General features: G+C 48.6%; 13 non-coding genes across 13 annotated transcripts; all 13 read left to right on the forward strand.

Moving 5' to 3' along the window:
* Positions 1-742: 742 nt before the first annotated feature.
* LOC142685413 (U2 spliceosomal RNA) lies at positions 743-933 on the forward strand. Its single transcript, XR_012854896.1, has one exon. It is a non-coding gene; the product is annotated as a U2 spliceosomal RNA (small nuclear RNA).
* Positions 934-2,217: 1,284 nt separating this feature from the next.
* LOC142685414 (U2 spliceosomal RNA) lies at positions 2,218-2,408 on the forward strand. The gene has a single exon (XR_012854897.1). It is a non-coding gene; the product is annotated as a U2 spliceosomal RNA (small nuclear RNA).
* A 5,567-nt stretch (positions 2,409-7,975) lies between these two features.
* LOC142685636 (U2 spliceosomal RNA) lies at positions 7,976-8,170 on the forward strand. Its single transcript, XR_012855098.1, has one exon. It is a non-coding gene; the product is annotated as a U2 spliceosomal RNA (small nuclear RNA).
* Positions 8,171-9,443: 1,273 nt separating this feature from the next.
* On the forward strand, positions 9,444-9,634 carry LOC142685415 (U2 spliceosomal RNA). The gene has a single exon (XR_012854898.1). It is a non-coding gene; the product is annotated as a U2 spliceosomal RNA (small nuclear RNA).
* A 1,292-nt stretch (positions 9,635-10,926) lies between these two features.
* Positions 10,927-11,117, forward strand: LOC142685416 (U2 spliceosomal RNA). Its single transcript, XR_012854899.1, has one exon. It is a non-coding gene; the product is annotated as a U2 spliceosomal RNA (small nuclear RNA).
* A 1,281-nt stretch (positions 11,118-12,398) lies between these two features.
* Positions 12,399-12,589, forward strand: LOC142685418 (U2 spliceosomal RNA). The gene has a single exon (XR_012854900.1). It is a non-coding gene; the product is annotated as a U2 spliceosomal RNA (small nuclear RNA).
* Positions 12,590-13,865: 1,276 nt separating this feature from the next.
* LOC142685420 (U2 spliceosomal RNA) lies at positions 13,866-14,056 on the forward strand. Its single transcript, XR_012854902.1, has one exon. It is a non-coding gene; the product is annotated as a U2 spliceosomal RNA (small nuclear RNA).
* Positions 14,057-15,348: 1,292 nt separating this feature from the next.
* On the forward strand, positions 15,349-15,539 carry LOC142685421 (U2 spliceosomal RNA). Its single transcript, XR_012854903.1, has one exon. It is a non-coding gene; the product is annotated as a U2 spliceosomal RNA (small nuclear RNA).
* Positions 15,540-16,831: 1,292 nt separating this feature from the next.
* LOC142685422 (U2 spliceosomal RNA) lies at positions 16,832-17,022 on the forward strand. Its single transcript, XR_012854904.1, has one exon. It is a non-coding gene; the product is annotated as a U2 spliceosomal RNA (small nuclear RNA).
* Positions 17,023-18,298: 1,276 nt separating this feature from the next.
* Positions 18,299-18,489, forward strand: LOC142685423 (U2 spliceosomal RNA). The gene has a single exon (XR_012854905.1). It is a non-coding gene; the product is annotated as a U2 spliceosomal RNA (small nuclear RNA).
* A 1,292-nt stretch (positions 18,490-19,781) lies between these two features.
* LOC142685424 (U2 spliceosomal RNA) lies at positions 19,782-19,972 on the forward strand. Its single transcript, XR_012854906.1, has one exon. It is a non-coding gene; the product is annotated as a U2 spliceosomal RNA (small nuclear RNA).
* A 1,280-nt stretch (positions 19,973-21,252) lies between these two features.
* Positions 21,253-21,443, forward strand: LOC142685425 (U2 spliceosomal RNA). Its single transcript, XR_012854907.1, has one exon. It is a non-coding gene; the product is annotated as a U2 spliceosomal RNA (small nuclear RNA).
* Positions 21,444-22,723: 1,280 nt separating this feature from the next.
* LOC142685426 (U2 spliceosomal RNA) lies at positions 22,724-22,914 on the forward strand. The gene has a single exon (XR_012854908.1). It is a non-coding gene; the product is annotated as a U2 spliceosomal RNA (small nuclear RNA).
* The last annotated feature ends 894 nt before the right edge of the window (positions 22,915-23,808 follow it).

A 23,808-nucleotide genomic window follows, 5' to 3' on the forward strand; every position in this document is an offset into this window, starting at 1 on the left:
GAGCAGCAATTTGGATTTGTTACTATGTTACCTAGAAGAATAACAAACTGTGCAAGGATGGAGGTTGTAGGAGCAAGGAGAAGTTGTCTGTAAAGTTGGTGGATGCCTATTTTCCATTTTGCAGTCCCTTGTCTCCCTCTTGTGGCCTCCTGGAGGCAACTAGCTGTGCAAAAAAAAGACAGCCTGGCGGCCGGCTGTTGCAGTGTTGCCCTCTCAGGCAACACTGAGTGACTGACTGAGCCTCACCGTCTTATATAAAGTTCAGACGGAACTTTGCACGTGTCATAGTGGAGCCCTCAGGATTCCAGAGCCAGCTTTCTGACATCATAATGGGGCCTCAGAGATAAAAGCCTGGGCCCAGGCAGTGTTGGTCAGTGCTGCTCAGCAGGCAGCACTGGACTGGACTGGATTACAGCTGATACAAGGTGTGAAGGAACAAGGGGTGGTTGTGGGCATGCACTTGCTGCCGCTGCCAGTGTTTATCTGCATGGCAGCAGGGCATTTGGGCGTTGCCAGGAAGGCGTTTTTATGTAGATTCCTCCTCTTTCAGCACTGCATTGTGGTGCAAGCAAAAGAAGCAAATCCTGTCTGGCTTCCTCTCCGGCCTTTATTCACCTCCCGTGTAGCTGTGAGTGTGTGAGCCTGCAGGGCCCCATGGAATTGCCTAGAAGTAGGCTGAATCGCTGCAAGGGCTGAACAGCAGTATCGGGCAGGCTCGGGCAACGCGCGGCCCGTTCGGGTTATCGCTTCTCGGCCTTTTGGCTAAGATCAAGTGTAGTATCTGTTCTTATCAGTTTAATATCTGATACGTCCCCTATCTGGGGACCATATATTAAATGGATTTTTAGAACAGGGAGATGGAAATAGAGCTTGCTCTGTCCACTCCACGCATTGACCTGGTATTGCAGTATTTCCAGGACCGGTGCACCCTTTCCTTATGTGTTGACTAAAAGCAGATTCCAAAAGTGTTTTTTGTCTTTGCTATTGTTTCTGTCTTTCTGAAGGGATCTCCCCTTTTAATCCCATTATTTCAACACCTGTTGGACAATGCATGAGTGATAATGAGCTCATTGATTAAATGCAATTAATGAATAGATTGCCACCTCTTGTTGTGTGTCGTCTGTGTTTCTGTGTTTCCGGCATTTCACATTGGAACACCTCATTCACCTTCCTTGTCTTCTCTCCGCCCTCCCTTTTAGGTAAGTTAAAGAGCTGCACCTGAGCCAGCCACTGATTGATTGATTGATTGATTGATTGATTGATTGATTGATTGATTGATGCAGCACAACAGTCAAATAGTGGAGTGGAGTAGGGGAACAGCAAACAGCCAATAAAGCAGCCCGCCCGCTCGCCTGCCCGCCACAATGGACCTACCTGTGTACACTAGATGGATGTGATGGAATGTACTGTCGTCCCTACATTTCAAGAAGAAGTAAGAATTGCAGTTGCAACAAAGCCTTGCTTGCCTACAAAGAGAGCAGCAATTTGGATTTGTTACTATGTTACCTAGAAGAATAACAAACTGTGCAAGGATGGAGGTTGTAGGAGCAAGGAGAAGTTGTCTGTAAAGTTGGTGGATGCCTATTTTCCATTTTGCAGTCCCTTGTCTCCCTCTTGTGGCCTCCTGGAGGCAACTAGCTGTGCAAAAAAAAGACAGCCTGGCGGCCGGCTGTTGCAGTGTTGCCCTCTCAGGCAACACTGAGTGACTGACTGAGCCTCACCGTCTTATATAAAGTTCAGACAGAACTTTGCACGTGTCATAGTGGAGCCCTCAGGATTCCAGAGCCAGCTTTCTGACATCATAATGGGGCCTCAGAGATAAAAGCCTGGGCCCAGGCAGTGTTGGTCAGTGCTGCTCAGCAGGCAGCACTGGACTGGACTGGATTACAGCTGATACAAGGTGTGAAGGAACAAGGGGTGGCTGTGGGCATGCACTTGCTGCCGCTGCCAGTGTTTATCTGCATGGCAGCAGGGCATTTGGGCGTTGCCAGGAAGGCGTTTTTATGTAGATTCCTCCTCTTTCAGCACTGCATTGTGGTGCAAGCAAAAGAAGCAAATCCTGTCTGGCTTCCTCTCCGGCCTTTATTCACCTCCCGTGTAGCTGTGAGTGTGTGAGCCTGCAGGGCCCCATGGAATTGCCTAGAAGTAGGCTGAATCGCTGCAAGGGCTGAACAGCAGTATCGGGCAGGCTCGGGCAACGCGCGGCCCGTTCGGGTTATCGCTTCTCGGCCTTTTGGCTAAGATCAAGTGTAGTATCTGTTCTTATCAGTTTAATATCTGATACGTCCCCTATCTGGGGACCATATATTAAATGGATTTTTAGAACAGGGAGATGGAAATAGAGCTTGCTCTGTCCACTCCACGCATTGACCTGGTATTGCAGTATTTCCAGGACCGGTGCACCCTTTCCTTATGTGTTGACTAAAAGCAGATTCCAAAAGTGTTTTTTGTATTTGCTATTGTTTCTGTCTTTCTGAAGGGATCTCCCCTTTTAATCCCATTATTTCAACACCTGTTGGACAATGCATGAGTGATAATGAGCTCATTGATTAAATGCAATTAATGAATAGATTGCCACCTCTTGTTGTGTGTCGTCTGTGTTTCTGTGTTTCCGGCATTTCACATTGGAACACCTCATTCACCTTCCTTGTCTTCTCTCCGCCCTCCCTTTTAGGTAAGTTAAAGAGCTGCACCTGAGCCAGCCACTGATTGATTGATTGATTGATTGATTGATTGATTGATTGATTGATTGATGCAGCACAACAGTCAAATAGTGGAGTGGAGTAGGGGAACAGCAAACAGCCAATAAAGCAGCCCGCCCGCTCGCCTGCCCGCCACAATGGACCTACCTGTGTACACTAGATGGATGTGATGGAATGTACTGTCGTCCCTACATTTCAAGAAGAAGTAAGAATTGCAGTTGCAACAAAGCCTTGCTTGCCTACAAAGAGAGCAGCAATTTGGATTTGTTACTATGTTACCTAGAAGAATAACAAACTGTGCAAGGATGGAGGTTGTAGGAGCAAGGAGAAGTTGTCTGTAAAGTTGGTGGATGCCTATTTTCCATTTTGCAGTCCCTTGTCTCCCTCTTGTGGCCTCCTGGAGGCAACTAGCTGTGCAAAAAAAAGACAGCCTGGCGGCCGGCTGTTGCAGTGTTGCCCTCTCAGGCAACACTGAGTGACTGACTGAGCCTCACCGTCTTATATAAAGTTCAGACGGAACTTTGCACGTGTCATAGTGGAGCCCTCAGGATTCCAGAGCCAGCTTTCTGACATCATAATGGGGCCTCAGAGATAAAAGCCTGGGCCCAGGCAGTGTTGGTCACGCAGGGCCGCCATCAGGGGGGTATTAGGGGTACTACTGTAGGGGGCCCGGCCAAACTTAATTGAAAGGTGGGCCCGGCAACTGCCGCGACTTGCCTTTGTTAGAAAAAAACAGGCCCCTGCAATGGGGCCTGTTCTTTTCACCAAAGCAATGTCGTGAGCTGCGGGCCCCCCTCTCATCAAACACCGCTGTGAGCTGCGGGCCCCCCTCTCATCTAACACTGCCGCGAAACACCGCGCGCGACCGCGCGCGCGAACGACCGCAAGCGCGCGCCGGCGCACTCGTTACCGCAAACGCGCGCTCACGCGCGAACGACCTGGGGAAGGCTGGAAAGCAACCCGCTCGTGCCCGCCGCCGAGAGGGATGCGGTGCGCACACACCAAAAGTACAGCGACCAATCAACTGGGAAGAACAGCGGCGCACAGTCTAATTACCTGCTGGCCCGCCTCCGACTCCTCGTCCTCCTCCTCCGCCTCCTCGTCCTCCTCCTCGGCCTCCTCGTCCAGCGCCTCCTCGTCCGACTCCGCCTCCGCCTCCTCCTTCTTCTCCTCCTCCAGAGCGTAGCTGCGTAAGGAGAGGGGGAGGAGTCCAGTTCTTGCGCGACGGCAGGAGTTCTTCGATCCTCGCAATTTTCTGGAGCCTGGAGGTGAAGGACGACATCTGGACCGAAGACATCGCCTGACGAGGACTGGAGAGGGAGCAGCTCTTCTGACACAGTGAGTAAAGTGTCTGAAAGTGCTGTTTATGTATGGCCCTGTTCACACAGAGTATTTTTGCAGGGCAAAAAAATCTGCCTCAAAATTCCTTAAAGAATTTTGAGGCAGATTTTGACCTGCCCACACTATCTTGCCGCGTTTTTTGCTGCGTTTTTTGCCCGCGGCGATTGAGGACAGCAGACAAAAAAGGCAGCGAAAAATGCATTTTCTGCCTCCCATTGATTTCGATGGGAGGTCAGAGGCAGAACCGCGGCAAGAAAGGACGTGCTGCTTTTTCTTTTTTCCGCGACTGGCTCCCATTGATTTCAGATTAAATCAATGGGAGGCGGTTTTGGAAGTTTTTTGGTGCTGATTCTGACGCAGTGTCCGAGTCAATATCAAGGTCCAAAAACTCTGTGAACTGGGCCTTATTGTTAGGGCTTATTCAGACGAACGTGTAATACGTCCGTGCAACGTGTGTGATTTTCACGCGCCTCGCACGGACCTATGTTAGTCTATGGGGCCGTGCAGACTGTCAGTGATTTTCACGCAGCGTGTGTCCGTGTGTCCGCTGCGTAAAACTCACGACATGTCCGATATTTGTGCATTGTTCGCGCATCACGCACCCATTGAAGTCAATGGGTGCGTGAAAGTCACGCCCAGCACATGGAAGCACTCCCGCAGCCGTATAAACTATGAATGAAAACAGAAAAGCACCACGTGCTACAAACATCCAAACAGAGTGTCATAATGATGGCGGCTGCGCGAAAATCACGCAGCCACGCATCATACGCTGCTGACACACGGAGCTGTTATGGACCTTTTGCATGCGCAAAACGCCACGTTTTTTGCGCACGCAAAAATCACACGCTCGTGTAAATCCGGCCTTAGGGTAGGAACACACTAGGCATGAACACTGCGGATTTTATGCAACACATTTTATTGTGGAAAATCCGCAGCGTATCACAGTCGCAGCAGAGTGGATGAGATATGAACAAATCTCATCCACACGCTGCAAAAAAAATTGACCTGCAGTGTGGCTTTTTAGGCCGCAGCATGTCAATTTATGCTGCAGAATCGCCACTCGTCTGGTGCGGAAATGCTGCGGTTCTGCCGCAAAAATCACAAAAGAGAAAAAAAAAAGGCACTTTTTTAAATTGATAAAAAAGTTTATACTTACCCCGGCCGTAGTCCTGGTGACGCGATCTTCTATTCTTAGCGCAGCTCCTGGAGCTGCTGCCGGTCTCTAAATAGGCAGTTGGTCCAGTAAAATTTGGAATTATTTTTTTTTGTGAACCAGCTTAAAAAAATACAAAACTTTTGTGTTAGGGCCTGTTCACATCACCGTTCGCTTCCGCTCCGGGGTTCCATCTGAGGTTTCTGTCGGGTGAACACCGCAACGGAAAGTGAAAGTGACAGCACAGCTTCCGTTTCAGTCACCATTGATCTCAATGGTGACGGAAACATCGCTAATGGTTTCCGTTCGTCACCATTCCGGCTGGTTTTCGGACGGAATCAATAGTGCAGTCGACTGCGCTAATTGTGACGGAAGCTGTGCTGTCACTTTCACTTTCCGTTGCGGGGTTCACCCGACGGAAACCTCAGATGGAACCCCGGAGCGGAAGCGAACGGTGATGTGAACAGGCCCTAACACAAAAGTTTTGTATTTTTTTAAGCTGGTTCACAAAAAAAAATAATTCCAAATTCTACTGGACCAACTGCCTATTTAGAGACCGGCAGCAGCTCCAGGAGCGACATCATAAGGGACACACTAGGCGGATATGCTGAGTAAAACTACACAGCTTATCCGCCCCGGTAGCCGCAGGGAATTCCGCCAGCAAAACCGCACCAAGTAGTGGTGCAGGTTTCGTGAGGCGTGTCCGCTGCGGGAATCCTGCAGGGAAAAAAAAGTTTAGACTTCCCCCGGCCGTAGTCCTGGTGACGCATCTCTCTCTTCTGAACGTAGCCCCGCCTCCTGGGATGACGCTGTAGACCATGTGACCGCTGCAGCGGTCACATGGGATGAAAAGTCATGACAGGAGGCCGAGCTGCGCTAAGACTAGAGGATCGCGTCACCAGGACTACGGCCGGGGCAAGTCTAAACTTTTTTATAAATTTAAAAAAGTGCCTTTTTATTTTTTCTCATGTGTGATTTTTGCGGCAGAACCGCAGCATTTCCACAACAGAGGAGCAGCGATCCCACAGAATACATTGACATGCTGCGGCTTAAAAAGCCAAAAGCCACACGGCAGGTCCATTATTTTTGCAGCGTGTGGATGAGATTTGTTCATATCTCATCCACTCTGCTGCGACTGTAATACGCTGCGGATTTTCCACAATAAAATGTGTTGCATAAAATCCGCAGTGTTCATGCCTAGTGTGTTCCTACCCTAAGGCCGGATTCACACGAGCGCGTGCTATTTGCGCGCGCAAAAACATGGCGTTTTGCGCATGCAAAAGGTCCATAACAGCTCCGTGTGGCAGCAGCGTATGATGCGCGGCTGCGTGATTTTCACGCCATCATTATGACACTCTGTTTGTATGTTTGTAGCACGTGGTGCTTTTCTGTTTTCATTCATAGTTTATACGGTTGCGGAAGTGCTGGGCGTGACTTTCACGCACCCATTGACTTCAATGGGTGCGTGATGCGCGAACAATGCACAAATATAGGACATGTCGTGAGTTTTACGCAGCGGACATACGCTGCGTGAAAATCACGGACAGTCTGCACGGCCCCATAGAGTAACATAGGTCCGTGTGAAAATCACGCGCGTTGCACGGACGTATTACACGTTCGTCTGAATAAGCCCTAACAATAAGGCCCAGTTCACAGACTTTTTGGGCCTTGATATTGACTCGGACACTGCGTCAGAATCAGCACCAAAAAACTTCCAAAACCGCCTCCCATTGATTTAATCTGAAATCAATGGGAGCCAGTCGCGGAAAAAAGAAAAAGCAGCACGTCCTTTCTTGCCGCGGTTCTGCCTCTGACCTCCCATCGAAATCAATGGGAGGCAGAAAATGCATTTTTCCCTGCGTTTTTTGTCTGCTGTCCTCAATCGCAGCGGGCAAAAAACGCGGCAAGATAGTGTGGGCAGGTCAATATCTGCCTCAAAATTCGGTGCGCGGTTCCAGGCGGTCGCGGGTGCCCATGCGCAGGAGTTTGCGGGTGCGCGCGATCGGTCGCACGGGCAGCGGTGTTTGACGGCCCCATGACGACCCCCATGCTACCCAGGGCCGCCATCAGGGGGGGTATTATGGGTACTGATGTGAGAGGCCCGGCCAAACCTAATTGAAAGGGGGGCCCGCAGCTCACGACATTCTTTTGGTGAAAAAAACGGGCCCCATTGCAGGGGCCTGTTTTTTTTCTACCAAAGGCAAGTCGCGGCAGTTTGCCGGGCCCCCCTTTCAATTAGGTTTGGCCGGGCCTCTCACATCAGTACCCCTAATACCCCCCCTGATGGCCGCCCTGGGTACCATGATATAGTGCTGGACGGAGTACCGTTAACAGGCGGTGCCACGGTAGGGGGGCCCAAAAAATTTAGCTGTAGGGGGCCCTGAAATTCCTGATGGCGGCCCTGTTGGTCAGTGCTGCTCAGCAGGCAGCACTGGACTGGACTGGATTACAGCTGATACAAGGTGTGAAGGAACAAGGGGTGGCTGTGGGCATGCACTTGCTGCCGCTGCCAGTGTTTATCTGCATGGCAGCAGGGCATTTGGGCGTTGCCAGGAAGGCGTTTTTATGTAGATTCCTCCTCTTTCAGCACTGCATTGTGGTGCAAGCAAAAGAAGCAAATCCTGTCTGGCTTCCTCTCCGGCCTTTATTCACCTCCCGTGTAGCTGTGAGTGTGTGAGCCTGCAGGGCCCCATGGAATTGCCTAGAAGTAGGCTGAATCGCTGCAAGGGCTGAACAGCAGTATCGGGCAGGCTCGGGCAACGCGCGGCCCGTTCGGGTTATCGCTTCTCGGCCTTTTGGCTAAGATCAAGTGTAGTATCTGTTCTTATCAGTTTAATATCTGATACGTCCCCTATCTGGGGACCATATATTAAATGGATTTTTAGAACAGGGAGATGGAAAGAAATAGAGCTTGCTCTGTCCACTCCACGCATTGACCTGGTATTGCAGTATTTCCAGGACCGGTGCACCCTTTCCTTATGTGTTGACTAAAAGCAGATTCCAAAAGTGTTTTTTGTCTTTGCTATTGTTTCTGTCTTTCTGAAGGGATCTCCCCTTTTAATCCCATTATTTCAACACCTGTTGGACAATGCATGAGTGATAATGAGCTCATTGATTAAATGCAATTAATGAATAGATTGCCACCTCTTGTTGTGTGTCGTCTGTGTTTCTGTGTTTCCGGCATTTCACATTGGAACACCTCATTCACCTTCCTTGTCTTCTCTCCGCCCTCCCTTTTAGGTAAGTTAAAGAGCTGCACCTGAGCCAGCCACTGATTGATTGATTGATTGATTGATTGATTGATTGATGCAGCACAACAGTCAAATAGTGGAGTGGAGTAGGGGAACAGCAAACAGCCAATAAAGCAGCCCGCCCGCTCGCCTGCCCGCCACAATGGACCTACCTGTGTACACTAGATGGATGTGATGGAATGTACTGTCGTCCCTACATTTCAAGAAGAAGTAAGAATTGCAGTTGCAACAAAGCCTTGCTTGCCTACAAAGAGAGCAGCAATTTGGATTTGTTACTATGTTACCTAGAAGAATAACAAACTGTGCAAGGATGGAGGTTGTAGGAGCAAGGAGAAGTTGTCTGTAAAGTTGGTGGATGCCTATTTTCCATTTTGCAGTCCCTTGTCTCCCTCTTGTGGCCTCCTGGAGGCAACTAGCTGTGCAAAAAAAAAGACAGCCTGGCGGCCGGCTGTTGCAGTGTTGCCCTCTCAGGCAACACTGAGTGACTGACTGAGCCTCACCGTCTTATATAAAGTTCAGACGGAACTTTGCACGTGTCATAGTGGAGCCCTCAGGATTCCAGAGCCAGCTTTCTGACATCATAATGGGGCCTCAGAGATAAAAGCCTGGGCCCAGGCAGTGTTGGTCAGTGCTGCTCAGCAGGCAGCACTGGACTGGACTGGATTACAGCTGATACAAGGTGTGAAGGAACAAGGGGTGGCTGTGGGCATGCACTTGCTGCCGCTGCCAGTGTTTATCTGCATGGCAGCAGGGCATTTGGGCGTTGCCAGGAAGGCGTTTTTATGTAGATTCCTCCTCTTTCAGCACTGCATTGTGGTGCAAGCAAAAGAAGCAAATCCTGTCTGGCTTCCTCTCCGGCCTTTATTCACCTCCCGTGTAGCTGTGAGTGTGTGAGCCTGCAGGGCCCCATGGAATTGCCTAGAAGTAGGCTGAATCGCTGCAAGGGCTGAACAGCAGTATCGGGCAGGCTCGGGCAACGCGCGGCCCGTTCGGGTTATCGCTTCTCGGCCTTTTGGCTAAGATCAAGTGTAGTATCTGTTCTTATCAGTTTAATATCTGATACGTCCCCTATCTGGGGACCATATATTAAATGGATTTTTAGAACAGGGAGATGGAAATAGAGCTTGCTCTGTCCACTCCACGCATTGACCTGGTATTGCAGTATTTCCAGGACCGGTGCACCCTTTCCTTATGTGTTGACTAAAAGCAGATTCCAAAAGTGTTTTTTGTCTTTGCTATTGTTTCTGTCTTTCTGAAGGGATCTCCCCTTTTAATCCCATTATTTCAACACCTGTTGGACAATGCATGAGTGATAATGAGCTCATTGATTAAATGCAATTAATGAATAGATTGCCACCTCTTGTTGTGTGTCGTCTGTGTTTCTGTGTTTCCGGCATTTCACATTGGAACACCTCATTCACCTTCCTTGTCTTCTCTCCGCCCTCCCTTTTAGGTAAGTTAAAGAGCTGCACCTGAGCCAGCCACTGATTGATTGATTGATTGATTGATTGATTGATTGATTGATTGATTGATTGATTGATGCAGCACAACAGTCAAATAGTGGAGTGGAGTAGGGGAACAGCAAACAGCCAATAAAGCAGCCCGCCCGCTCGCCTGCCCGCCACAATGGACCTACCTGTGTACACTAGATGGATGTGATGGAATGTACTGTCGTCCCTACATTTCAAGAAGAAGTAAGAATTGCAGTTGCAACAAAGCCTTGCTTGCCTACAAAGAGAGCAGCAATTTGGATTTGTTACTATGTTACCTAGAAGAATAACAAACTGTGCAAGGATGGAGGTTGTAGGAGCAAGGAGAAGTTGTCTGTAAAGTTGGTGGATGCCTATTTTCCATTTTGCAGTCCCTTGTCTCCCTCTTGTGGCCTCCTGGAGGCAACTAGCTGTGCAAAAAAAAGACAGCCTGGCGGCCGGCTGTTGCAGTGTTGCCCTCTCAGGCAACACTGAGTGACTGACTGAGCCTCACCGTCTTATATAAAGTTCAGACGGAACTTTGCACGTGTCATAGTGGAGCCCTCAGGATTCCAGAGCCAGCTTTCTGACATCATAATGGGGCCTCAGAGATAAAAGCCTGGGCCCAGGCAGTGTTGGTCAGTGCTGCTCAGCAGGCAGCACTGGACTGGACTGGATTACAGCTGATACAAGGTGTGAAGGAACAAGGGGTGGCTGTGGGCATGCACTTGCTGCCGCTGCCAGTGTTTATCTGCATGGCAGCAGGGCATTTGGGCGTTGCCAGGAAGGCGTTTTTATGTAGATTCCTCCTCTTTCAGCACTGCATTGTGGTGCAAGCAAAAGAAGCAAATCCTGTCTGGCTTCCTCTCCGGCCTTTATTCACCTCCCGTGTAGCTGTGAGTGTGTGAGCCTGCAGGGCCCCATGGAATTGCCTAGAAGTAGGCTGAATCGCTGCAAGGGCTGAACAGCAGTATCGGGCAGGCTCGGGCAACGCGCGGCCCGTTCGGGTTATCGCTTCTCGGCCTTTTGGCTAAGATCAAGTGTAGTATCTGTTCTTATCAGTTTAATATCTGATACGTCCCCTATCTGGGGACCATATATTAAATGGATTTTTAGAACAGGGAGATGGAAATAGAGCTTGCTCTGTCCACTCCACGCATTGACCTGGTATTGCAGTATTTCCAGGACCGGTGCACCCTTTCCTTATGTGTTGACTAAAAGCAGATTCCAAAAGTGTTTTTTGTCTTTGCTATTGTTTCTGTCTTTCTGAAGGGATCTCCCCTTTTAATCCCATTATTTCAACACCTGTTGGACAATGCATGAGTGATAATGAGCTCATTGATTAAATGCAATTAATGAATAGATTGCCACCTCTTGTTGTGTGTCGTCTGTGTTTCTGTGTTTCCGGCATTTCACATTGGAACACCTCATTCACCTTCCTTGTCTTCTCTCCGCCCTCCCTTTTAGGTAAGTTAAAGAGCTGCACCTGAGCCAGCCACTGATTGATTGATTGATTGATTGATTGATTGATTGATTGATTGATGCAGCACAACAGTCAAATAGTGGAGTGGAGTAGGGGAACAGCAAACAGCCAATAAAGCAGCCCGCCCGCTCGCCTGCCCGCCACAATGGACCTACCTGTGTACACTAGATGGATGTGATGGAATGTACTGTCGTCCCTACATTTCAAGAAGAAGTAAGAATTGCAGTTGCAACAAAGCCTTGCTTGCCTACAAAGAGAGCAGCAATTTGGATTTGTTACTATGTTACCTAGAAGAATAACAAACTGTGCAAGGATGGAGGTTGTAGGAGCAAGGAGAAGTTGTCTGTAAAGTTGGTGGATGCCTATTTTCCATTTTGCAGTCCCTTGTCTCCCTCTTGTGGCCTCCTGGAGGCAACTAGCTGTGCAAAAAAAAAGACAGCCTGGCGGCCGGCTGTTGCAGTGTTGCCCTCTCAGGCAACACTGAGTGACTGACTGAGCCTCACCGTCTTATATAAAGTTCAGACGGAACTTTGCACGTGTCATAGTGGAGCCCTCAGGATTCCAGAGCCAGCTTTCTGACATCATAATGGGGCCTCAGAGATAAAAGCCTGGGCCCAGGCAGTGTTGGTCAGTGCTGCTCAGCAGGCAGCACTGGACTGGACTGGATTACAGCTGATACAAGGTGTGAAGGAACAAGGGGTGGCTGTGGGCATGCACTTGCTGCCGCTGCCAGTGTTTATCTGCATGGCAGCAGGGCATTTGGGCGTTGCCAGGAAGGCGTTTTTATGTAGATTCCTCCTCTTTCAGCACTGCATTGTGGTGCAAGCAAAAGAAGCAAATCCTGTCTGGCTTCCTCTCCGGCCTTTATTCACCTCCCGTGTAGCTGTGAGTGTGTGAGCCTGCAGGGCCCCATGGAATTGCCTAGAAGTAGGCTGAATCGCTGCAAGGGCTGAACAGCAGTATCGGGCAGGCTCGGGCAACGCGCGGCCCGTTCGGGTTATCGCTTCTCGGCCTTTTGGCTAAGATCAAGTGTAGTATCTGTTCTTATCAGTTTAATATCTGATACGTCCCCTATCTGGGGACCATATATTAAATGGATTTTTAGAACAGGGAGATGGAAATAGAGCTTGCTCTGTCCACTCCACGCATTGACCTGGTATTGCAGTATTTCCAGGACCGGTGCACCCTTTCCTTATGTGTTGACTAAAAGCAGATTCCAAAAGTGTTTTTTGTCTTTGCTATTGTTTCTGTCTTTCTGAAGGGATCTCCCCTTTTAATCCCATTATTTCAACACCTGTTGGACAATGCATGAGTGATAATGAGCTCATTGATTAAATGCAATTAATGAATAGATTGCCACCTCTTGTTGTGTGTCGTCTGTGTTTCTGTGTTTCCGGCATTTCACATTGGAACACCTCATTCACCTTCCTTGTCTTCTCTCCGCCCTCCCTTTTAGGTAAGTTAAAGAGCTGCACCTGAGCCAGCCACTGATTGATTGATTGATTGATTGATTGATTGATTGATTGATGCAGCACAACAGTCAAATAGTGGAGTGGAGTAGGGGAACAGCAAACAGCCAATAAAGCAGCCCGCCCGCTCGCCTGCCCGCCACAATGGACCTACCTGTGTACACTAGATGGATGTGATGGAATGTACTGTCGTCCCTACATTTCAAGAAGAAGTAAGAATTGCAGTTGCAACAAAGCCTTGCTTGCCTACAAAGAGAGCAGCAATTTGGATTTGTTACTATGTTACCTAGAAGAATAACAAACTGTGCAAGGATGGAGGTTGTAGGAGCAAGGAGAAGTTGTCTGTAAAGTTGGTGGATGCCTATTTTCCATTTTGCAGTCCCTTGTCTCCCTCTTGTGGCCTCCTGGAGGCAACTAGCTGTGCAAAAAAAAGACAGCCTGGCGGCCGGCTGTTGCAGTGTTGCCCTCTCAGGCAACACTGAGTGACTGACTGAGCCTCACCGTCTTATATAAAGTTCAGACGGAACTTTGCACGTGTCATAGTGGAGCCCTCAGGATTCCAGAGCCAGCTTTCTGACATCATAATGGGGCCTCAGAGATAAAAGCCTGGGCCCAGGCAGTGTTGGTCAGTGCTGCTCAGCAGGCAGCACTGGACTGGACTGGATTACAGCTGATACAAGGTGTGAAGGAACAAGGGGTGGCTGTGGGCATGCACTTGCTGCCGCTGCCAGTGTTTATCTGCATGGCAGCAGGGCATTTGGGCGTTGCCAGGAAGGCGTTTTTATGTAGATTCCTCCTCTTTCAGCACTGCATTGTGGTGCAAGCAAAAGAAGCAAATCCTGTCTGGCTTCCTCTCCGGCCTTTATTCACCTCCCGTGTAGCTGTGAGTGTGTGAGCCTGCAGGGCCCCATGGAATTGCCTAGAAGTAGGCTGAATCGCTGCAAGGGCTGAACAGCAGTATCGGGCAGGCTCGGGCAACGCGCGGCCCGTTCGGGTTATCGCTTCTCGGCCTTTTGGCTAAGATCAAGTGTAGTATCTGTTCTTATCAGTTTAATATCTGATACGTCCCCTATCTGGGGACCATATATTAAATGGATTTTTAGAACAGGGAGATGGAAATAGAGCTTGCTCTGTCCACTCCACGCATTGACCTGGTATTGCAGTATTTCCAGGACCGGTGCACCCTTTCCTTATGTGTTGACTAAAAGCAGATTCCAAAAGTGTTTTTTGTCTTTGCTATTGTCTCTGTCTTTCTGAAGGGATCTCCCCTTTTAATCCCATTATTTCAACACCTGTTGGACAATGCATGAGTGATAATGAGCTCATTGATTAAATGCAATTAATGAATAGATTGCCACCTCTTGTTGTGTGTCGTCTGTGTTTCTGTGTTTCCGGCATTTCACATTGGAACACCTCATTCACCTTCCTTGTCTTCTCTCCGCCCTCCCTTTTAGGTAAGTTAAAGAGCTGCACCTGAGCCAGCCACTGATTGATTGATTGATTGATTGATTGATTGATTGATTGATTGATTGATTGATTGATGCAGCACAACAGTCAAATAGTGGAGTGGAGTAGGGGAACAGCAAACAGCCAATAAAGCAGCCCGCCCGCTCGCCTGCCCGCCACAATGGACCTACCTGTGTACACTAGATGGATGTGATGGAATGTACTGTCGTCCCTACATTTCAAGAAGAAGTAAGAATTGCAGTTGCAACAAAGCCTTGCTTGCCTACAAAGAGAGCAGCAATTTGGATTTGTTACTATGTTACCTAGAAGAATAACAAACTGTGCAAGGATGGAGGTTGTAGGAGCAAGGAGAAGTTGTCTGTAAAGTTGGTGGATGCCTATTTTCCATTTTGCAGTCCCTTGTCTCCCTCTTGTGGCCTCCTGGAGGCAACTAGCTGTGCAAAAAAAAGACAGCCTGGCGGCCGGCTGTTGCAGTGTTGCCCTCTCAGGCAACACTGAGTGACTGACTGAGCCTCACCGTCTTATATAAAGTTCAGACGGAACTTTGCACGTGTCATAGTGGAGCCCTCAGGATTCCAGAGCCAGCTTTCTGACATCATAATGGGGCCTCAGAGATAAAAGCCTGGGCCCAGGCAGTGTTGGTCAGTGCTGCTCAGCAGGCAGCACTGGACTGGACTGGATTACAGCTGATACAAGGTGTGAAGGAACAAGGGGTGGCTGTGGGCATGCACTTGCTGCCGCTGCCAGTGTTTATCTGCATGGCAGCAGGGCATTTGGGCGTTGCCAGGAAGGCGTTTTTATGTAGATTCCTCCTCTTTCAGCACTGCATTGTGGTGCAAGCAAAAGAAGCAAATCCTGTCTGGCTTCCTCTCCGGCCTTTATTCACCTCCCGTGTAGCTGTGAGTGTGTGAGCCTGCAGGGCCCCATGGAATTGCCTAGAAGTAGGCTGAATCGCTGCAAGGGCTGAACAGCAGTATCGGGCAGGCTCGGGCAACGCGCGGCCCGTTCGGGTTATCGCTTCTCGGCCTTTTGGCTAAGATCAAGTGTAGTATCTGTTCTTATCAGTTTAATATCTGATACGTCCCCTATCTGGGGACCATATATTAAATGGATTTTTAGAACAGGGAGATGGAAATAGAGCTTGCTCTGTCCACTCCACGCATTGACCTGGTATTGCAGTATTTCCAGGACCGGTGCACCCTTTCCTTATGTGTTGACTAAAAGCAGATTCCAAAAGTGTTTTTTGTCTTTGCTATTGTTTCTGTCTTTCTGAAGGGATCTCCCCTTTTAATCCCATTATTTCAACACCTGTTGGACAATGCATGAGTGATAATGAGCTCATTGATTAAATGCAATTAATGAATAGATTGCCACCTCTTGTTGTGTGTCGTCTGTGTTTCTGTGTTTCCGGCATTTCACATTGGAACACCTCATTCACCTTCCTTGTCTTCTCTCCGCCCTCCCTTTTAGGTAAGTTAAAGAGCTGCACCTGAGCCAGCCACTGATTGATTGATTGATTGATTGATTGATTGATTGATTGATTGATTGATTGATTGATGCAGCACAACAGTCAAATAGTGGAGTGGAGTAGGGGAACAGCAAACAGCCAATAAAGCAGCCCACCCGCTCGCCTGCCCGCCACAATGGACCTACCTGTGTACACTAGATGGATGTGATGGAATGTACTGTCGTCCCTACATTTCAAGAAGAAGTAAGAATTGCAGTTGCAACAAAGCCTTGCTTGCCTACAAAGAGAGCAGCAATTTGGATTTGTTACTATGTTACCTAGAAGAATAACAAACTGTGCAAGGATGGAGGTTGTAGGAGCAAGGAGAAGTTGTCTGTAAAGTTGGTGGATGCCTATTTTCCATTTTGCAGTCCCTTGTCTCCCTCTTGTGGCCTCCTGGAGGCAACTAGCTGTGCAAAAAAAAGACAGCCTGGCGGCCGGCTGTTGCAGTGTTGCCCTCTCAGGCAACACTGAGTGACTGACTGAGCCTCACCGTCTTATATAAAGTTCAGACGGAACTTTGCACGTGTCATAGTGGAGCCCTCAGGATTCCAGAGCCAGCTTTCTGACATCATAATGGGGCCTCAGAGATAAAAGCCTGGGCCCAGGCAGTGTTGGTCAGTGCTGCTCAGCAGGCAGCACTGGACTGGACTGGATTACAGCTGATACAAGGTGTGAAGGAACAAGGGGTGGCTGTGGGCATGCACTTGCTGCCGCTGCCAGTGTTTATCTGCATGGCAGCAGGGCATTTGGGCGTTGCCAGGAAGGCGTTTTTATGTAGATTCCTCCTCTTTCAGCACTGCATTGTGGTGCAAGCAAAAGAAGCAAATCCTGTCTGGCTTCCTCTCCGGCCTTTATTCACCTCCCGTGTAGCTGTGAGTGTGTGAGCCTGCAGGGCCCCATGGAATTGCCTAGAAGTAGGCTGAATCGCTGCAAGGGCTGAACAGCAGTATCGGGCAGGCTCGGGCAACGCGCGGCCCGTTCGGGTTATCGCTTCTCGGCCTTTTGGCTAAGATCAAGTGTAGTATCTGTTCTTATCAGTTTAATATCTGATACGTCCCCTATCTGGGGACCATATATTAAATGGATTTTTAGAACAGGGAGATGGAAATAGAGCTTGCTCTGTCCACTCCACGCATTGACCTGGTATTGCAGTATTTCCAGGACCGGTGCACCCTTTCCTTATGTGTTGACTAAAAGCAGATTCCAAAAGTGTTTTTTGTCTTTGCTATTGTTTCTGTCTTTCTGAAGGGATCTCCCCTTTTAATCCCATTATTTCAACACCTGTTGGACAATGCATGAGTGATAATGAGCTCATTGATTAAATGCAATTAATGAATAGATTGCCACCTCTTGTTGTGTGTCGTCTGTGTTTCTGTGTTTCCGGCATTTCACATTGGAACACCTCATTCACCTTCCTTGTCTTCTCTCCGCCCTCCCTTTTAGGTAAGTTAAAGAGCTGCACCTGAGCCAGCCACTGATTGATTGATTGATTGATTGATTGATTGATTGATTGATGCAGCACAACAGTCAAATAGTGGAGTGGAGTAGGGGAACAGCAAACAGCCAATAAAGCAGCCCGCCCGCTCGCCTGCCCGCCACAATGGACCTACCTGTGTACACTAGATGGATGTGATGGAATGTACTGTCGTCCCTACATTTCAAGAAGAAGTAAGAATTGCAGTTGCAACAAAGCCTTGCTTGCCTACAAAGAGAGCAGCAATTTGGATTTGTTACTATGTTACCTAGAAGAATAACAAACTGTGCAAGGATGGAGGTTGTAGGAGCAAGGAGAAGTTGTCTGTAAAGTTGGTGGATGCCTATTTTCCATTTTGCAGTCCCTTGTCTCCCTCTTGTGGCCTCCTGGAGGCAACTAGCTGTGCAAAAAAAAGACAGCCTGGCGGCCGGCTGTTGCAGTGTTGCCCTCTCAGGCAACACTGAGTGACTGACTGAGCCTCACCGTCTTATATAAAGTTCAGACGGAACTTTGCACGTGTCATAGTGGAGCCCTCAGGATTCCAGAGCCAGCTTTCTGACATCATAATGGGGCCTCAGAGATAAAAGCCTGGGCCCAGGCAGTGTTGGTCAGTGCTGCTCAGCAGGCAGCACTGGACTGGACTGGATTACAGCTGATACAAGGTGTGAAGGAACAAGGGGTGGCTGTGGGCATGCACTTGCTGCCGCTGCCAGTGTTTATCTGCATGGCAGCAGGGCATTTGGGCGTTGCCAGGAAGGCGTTTTTATGTAGATTCCTCCTCTTTCAGCACTGCATTGTGGTGCAAGCAAAAGAAGCAAATCCTGTCTGGCTTCCTCTCCGGCCTTTATTCACCTCCCGTGTAGCTGTGAGTGTGTGAGCCTGCAGGGCCCCATGGAATTGCCTAGAAGTAGGCTGAATCGCTGCAAGGGCTGAACAGCAGTATCGGGCAGGCTCGGGCAACGCGCGGCCCGTTCGGGTTATCGCTTCTCGGCCTTTTGGCTAAGATCAAGTGTAGTATCTGTTCTTATCAGTTTAATATCTGATACGTCCCCTATCTGGGGACCATATATTAAATGGATTTTTAGAACAGGGAGATGGAAATAGAGCTTGCTCTGTCCACTCCACGCATTGACCTGGTATTGCAGTATTTCCAGGACCGGTGCACCCTTTCCTTATGTGTTGACTAAAAGCAGATTCCAAAAGTGTTTTTTGTCTTTGCTATTGTTTCTGTCTTTCTGAAGGGATCTCCCCTTTTAATCCCATTATTTCAACACCTGTTGGACAATGCATGAGTGATAATGAGCTCATTGATTAAATGCAATTAATGAATAGATTGCCACCTCTTGTTGTGTGTCGTCTGTGTTTCTGTGTTTCCGGCATTTCACATTGGAACACCTCATTCACCTTCCTTGTCTTCTCTCCGCCCTCCCTTTTAGGTAAGTTAAAGAGCTGCACCTGAGCCAGCCACTGATTGATTGATTGATTGATTGATTGATTGATTGATTGATTGATTGATTGATTGATGCAGCACAACAGTCAAATAGTGGAGTGGAGTAGGGGAACAGCAAACAGCCAATAAAGCAGCCCGCCCGCTCGCCTGCCCGCCACAATGGACCTACCTGTGTACACTAGATGGATGTGATGGAATGTACTGTCGTCCCTACATTTCAAGAAGAAGTAAGAATTGCAGTTGCAACAAAGCCTTGCTTGCCTACAAAGAGAGCAGCAATTTGGATTTGTTACTATGTTACCTAGAAGAATAACAAACTGTGCAAGGATGGAGGTTGTAGGAGCAAGGAGAAGTTGTCTGTAAAGTTGGTGGATGCCTATTTTCCATTTTGCAGTCCCTTGTCTCCCTCTTGTGGCCTCCTGGAGGCAACTAGCTGTGCAAAAAAAAGACAGCCTGGCGGCCGGCTGTTGCAGTGTTGCCCTCTCAGGCAACACTGAGTGACTGACTGAGCCTCACCGTCTTATATAAAGTTCAGACGGAACTTTGCACGTGTCATAGTGGAGCCCTCAGGATTCCAGAGCCAGCTTTCTGACATCATAATGGGGCCTCAGAGATAAAAGCCTGGGCCCAGGCAGTGTTGGTCAGTGCTGCTCAGCAGGCAGCACTGGACTGGACTGGATTACAGCTGATACAAGGTGTGAAGGAACAAGGGGTGGCTGTGGGCATGCACTTGCTGCCGCTGCCAGTGTTTATCTGCATGGCAGCAGGGCATTTGGGCGTTGCCAGGAAGGCGTTTTTATGTAGATTCCTCCTCTTTCAGCACTGCATTGTGGTGCAAGCAAAAGAAGCAAATCCTGTCTGGCTTCCTCTCCGGCCTTTATTCACCTCCCGTGTAGCTGTGAGTGTGTGAGCCTGCAGGGCCCCATGGAATTGCCTAGAAGTAGGCTGAATCGCTGCAAGGGCTGAACAGCAGTATCGGGCAGGCTCGGGCAACGCGCGGCCCGTTCGGGTTATCGCTTCTCGGCCTTTTGGCTAAGATCAAGTGTAGTATCTGTTCTTATCAGTTTAATATCTGATACGTCCCCTATCTGGGGACCATATATTAAATGGATTTTTAGAACAGGGAGATGGAAATAGAGCTTGCTCTGTCCACTCCACGCATTGACCTGGTATTGCAGTATTTCCAGGACCGGTGCACCCTTTCCTTATGTGTTGACTAAAAGCAGATTCCAAAAGTGTTTTTTGTCTTTGCTATTGTTTCTGTCTTTCTGAAGGGATCTCCCCTTTTAATCCCATTATTTCAACACCTGTTGGACAATGCATGAGTGATAATGAGCTCATTGATTAAATGCAATTAATGAATAGATTGCCACCTCTTGTTGTGTGTCGTCTGTGTTTCTGTGTTTCCGGCATTTCACATTGGAACACCTCATTCACCTTCCTTGTCTTCTCTCCGCCCTCCCTTTTAGGTAAGTTAAAGAGCTGCACCTGAGCCAGCCACTGATTGATTGATTGATTGATTGATTGATTGATTGATTGATTGATGCAGCACAACAGTCAAATAGTGGAGTGGAGTAGGGGAACAGCAAACAGCCAATAAAGCAGCCCACCCGCTCGCCTGCCCGCCACAATGGACCTACCTGTGTACACTAGATGGATGTGATGGAATGTACTGTCGTCCCTACATTTCAAGAAGAAGTAAGAATTGCAGTTGCAACAAAGCCTTGCTTGCCTACAAAGAGAGCAGCAATTTGGATTTGTTACTATGTTACCTAGAAGAATAACAAACTGTGCAAGGATGGAGGTTGTAGGAGCAAGGAGAAGTTGTCTGTAAAGTTGGTGGATGCCTATTTTCCATTTTGCAGTCCCTTGTCTCCCTCTTGTGGCCTCCTGGAGGCAACTAGCTGTGCAAAAAAAAGACAGCCTGGCGGCCGGCTGTTGCAGTGTTGCCCTCTCAGGCAACACTGAGTGACTGACTGAGCCTCACCGTCTTATATAAAGTTCAGACGGAACTTTGCACGTGTCATAGTGGAGCCCTCAGGATTCCAGAGCCAGCTTTCTGACATCATAATGGGGCCTCAGAGATAAAAGCCTGGGCCCAGGCAGTGTTGGTCAGTGCTGCTCAGCAGGCAGCACTGGACTGGACTGGATTACAGCTGATACAAGGTGTGAAGGAACAAGGGGTGGTTGTGGGCATGCACTTGCTGCCGCTGCCAGTGTTTATCTGCATGGCAGCAGGGCATTTGGGCGTTGCCAGGAAGGCGTTTTTATGTAGATTCCTCCTCTTTCAGCACTGCATTGTGGTGCAAGCAAAAGAAGCAAATCCTGTCTGGCTTCCTCTCCGGCCTTTATTCACCTCCCGTGTAGCTGTGAGTGTGTGAGCCTGCAGGGCCCCATGGAATTGCCTAGAAGTAGGCTGAATCGCTGCAAGGGCTGAACAGCAGTATCGGGCAGGCTCGGGCAACGCGCGGCCCGTTCGGGTTATCGCTTCTCGGCCTTTTGGCTAAGATCAAGTGTAGTATCTGTTCTTATCAGTTTAATATCTGATACGTCCCCTATCTGGGGACCATATATTAAATGGATTTTTAGAACAGGGAGATGGAAATAGAGCTTGCTCTGTCCACTCCACGCATTGACCTGGTATTGCAGTATTTCCAGGACCGGTGCACCCTTTCCTTATGTGTTGACTAAAAGCAGATTCCAAAAGTGTTTTTTGTCTTTGCTATTGTTTCTGTCTTTCTGAAGGGATCTCCCCTTTTAATCCCATTATTTCAACACCTGTTGGACAATGCATGAGTGATAATGAGCTCATTGATTAAATGCAATTAATGAATAGATTGCCACCTCTTGTTGTGTGTCGTCTGTGTTTCTGTGTTTCCGGCATTTCACATTGGAACACCTCATTCACCTTCCTTGTCTTCTCTCCGCCCTCCCTTTTAGGTAAGTTAAAGAGCTGCACCTGAGCCAGCCACTGATTGATTGATTGATTGATTGATTGATTGATTGATTGATTGATGCAGCACAACAGTCAAATAGTGGAGTGGAGTAGGGGAACAGCAAACAGCCAATAAAGCAGCCCGCCCGCTCGCCTGCCCGCCACAATGGACCTACCTGTGTACACTAGATGGATGTGATGGAATGTACTGTCGTCCCTACATTTCAAGAAGAAGTAAGAATTGCAGTTGCAACAAAGCCTTGCTTGCCTACAAAGAGAGCAGCAATTTGGATTTGTTACTATGTTACCTAGAAGAATAACAAACTGTGCAAGGATGGAGGTTGTAGGAGCAAGGAGAAGTTGTCTGTAAAGTTGGTGGATGCCTATTTTCCATTTTGCAGTCCCTTGTCTCCCTCTTGTGGCCTCCTGGAGGCAACTAGCTGTGCAAAAAAAAGACAGCCTGGCGGCCGGCTGTTGCAGTGTTGCCCTCTCAGGCAACACTGAGTGACTGACTGAGCCTCACCGTCTTATATAAAGTTCAGACAGAACTTTGCACGTGTCATAGTGGAGCCCTCAGGATTCCAGAGCCAGCTTTCTGACATCATAATGGGGCCTCAGAGATAAAAGCCTGGGCCCAGGCAGTGTTGGTCAGTGCTGCTCAGCAGGCAGCACTGGACTGGACTGGATTACAGCTGATACAAGGTGTGAAGGAACAAGGGGTGGCTGTGGGCATGCACTTGCTGCCGCTGCCAGTGTTTATCTGCATGGCAGCAGGGCATTTGGGCGTTGCCAGGAAGGCGTTTTTATGTAGATTCCTCCTCTTTCAGCACTGCATTGTGGTGCAAGCAAAAGAAGCAAATCCTGTCTGGCTTCCTCTCCGGCCTTTATTCACCTCCCGTGTAGCTGTGAGTGTGTGAGCCTGCAGGGCCCCATGGAATTGCCTAGAAGTAGGCTGAATCGCTGCAAGGGCTGAACAGCAGTATCGGGCAGGCTCGGGCAACGCGCGGCCCGTTCGGGTTATCGCTTCTCGGCCTTTTGGCTAAGATCAAGTGTAGTATCTGTTCTTATCAGTTTAATATCTGATACGTCCCCTATCTGGGGACCATATATTAAATGGATTTTTAGAACAGGGAGATGGAAATAGAGCTTGCTCTGTCCACTCCACGCATTGACCTGGTATTGCAGTATTTCCAGGACCGGTGCACCCTTTCCTTATGTGTTGACTAAAAGCAGATTCCAAAAGTGTTTTTTGTATTTGCTATTGTTTCTGTCTTTCTGAAGGGATCTCCCCTTTTAATCCCATTATTTCAACACCTGTTGGACAATGCATGAGTGATAATGAGCTCATTGATTAAATGCAATTAATGAATAGATTGCCACCTCTTGTTGTGTGTCGTCTGTGTTTCTGTGTTTCCGGCATTTCACATTGGAACACCTCATTCACCTTCCTTGTCTTCTCTCCGCCCTCCCTTTTAGGTAAGTTAAAGAGCTGCACCTGAGCCAGCCACTGATTGATTGATTGATTGATTGATTGATTGATTGATTGATTGATTGATTGATTGATGCAGCACAACAGTCAAATAGTGGAGTGGAGTAGGGGAACAGCAAACAGCCAATAAAGCAGCCCGCCCGCTCGCCTGCCCGCCACAATGGACCTACCTGTGTACACTAGATGGATGTGATGGAATGTACTGTCGTCCCTACATTTCAAGAAGAAGTAAGAATTGCAGTTGCAACAAAGCCTTGCTTGCCTACAAAGAGAGCAGCAATTTGGATTTGTTACTATGTTACCTAGAAGAATAACAAACTGTGCAAGGATGGAGGTTGTAGGAGCAAGGAGAAGTTGTCTGTAAAGTTGGTGGATGCCTATTTTCCATTTTGCAGTCCCTTGTCTCCCTCTTGTGGCCTCCTGGAGGCAACTAGCTGTGCAAAAAAAAGACAGCCTGGCGGCCGGCTGTTGCAGTGTTGCCCTCTCAGGCAACACTGAGTGACTGACTGAGCCTCACCGTCTTATATAAAGTTCAGACGGAACTTTGCACGTGTCATAGTGGAGCCCTCAGGATTCCAGAGCCAGCTTTCTGACATCATAATGGGGCCTCAGAGA

This window comes from Rhinoderma darwinii (genome assembly GCF_050947455.1).
Source record: "Rhinoderma darwinii isolate aRhiDar2 chromosome 5 unlocalized genomic scaffold, aRhiDar2.hap1 SUPER_5_unloc_14, whole genome shotgun sequence".
NCBI lineage: Eukaryota > Metazoa > Chordata > Amphibia > Anura > Rhinodermatidae > Rhinoderma > Rhinoderma darwinii.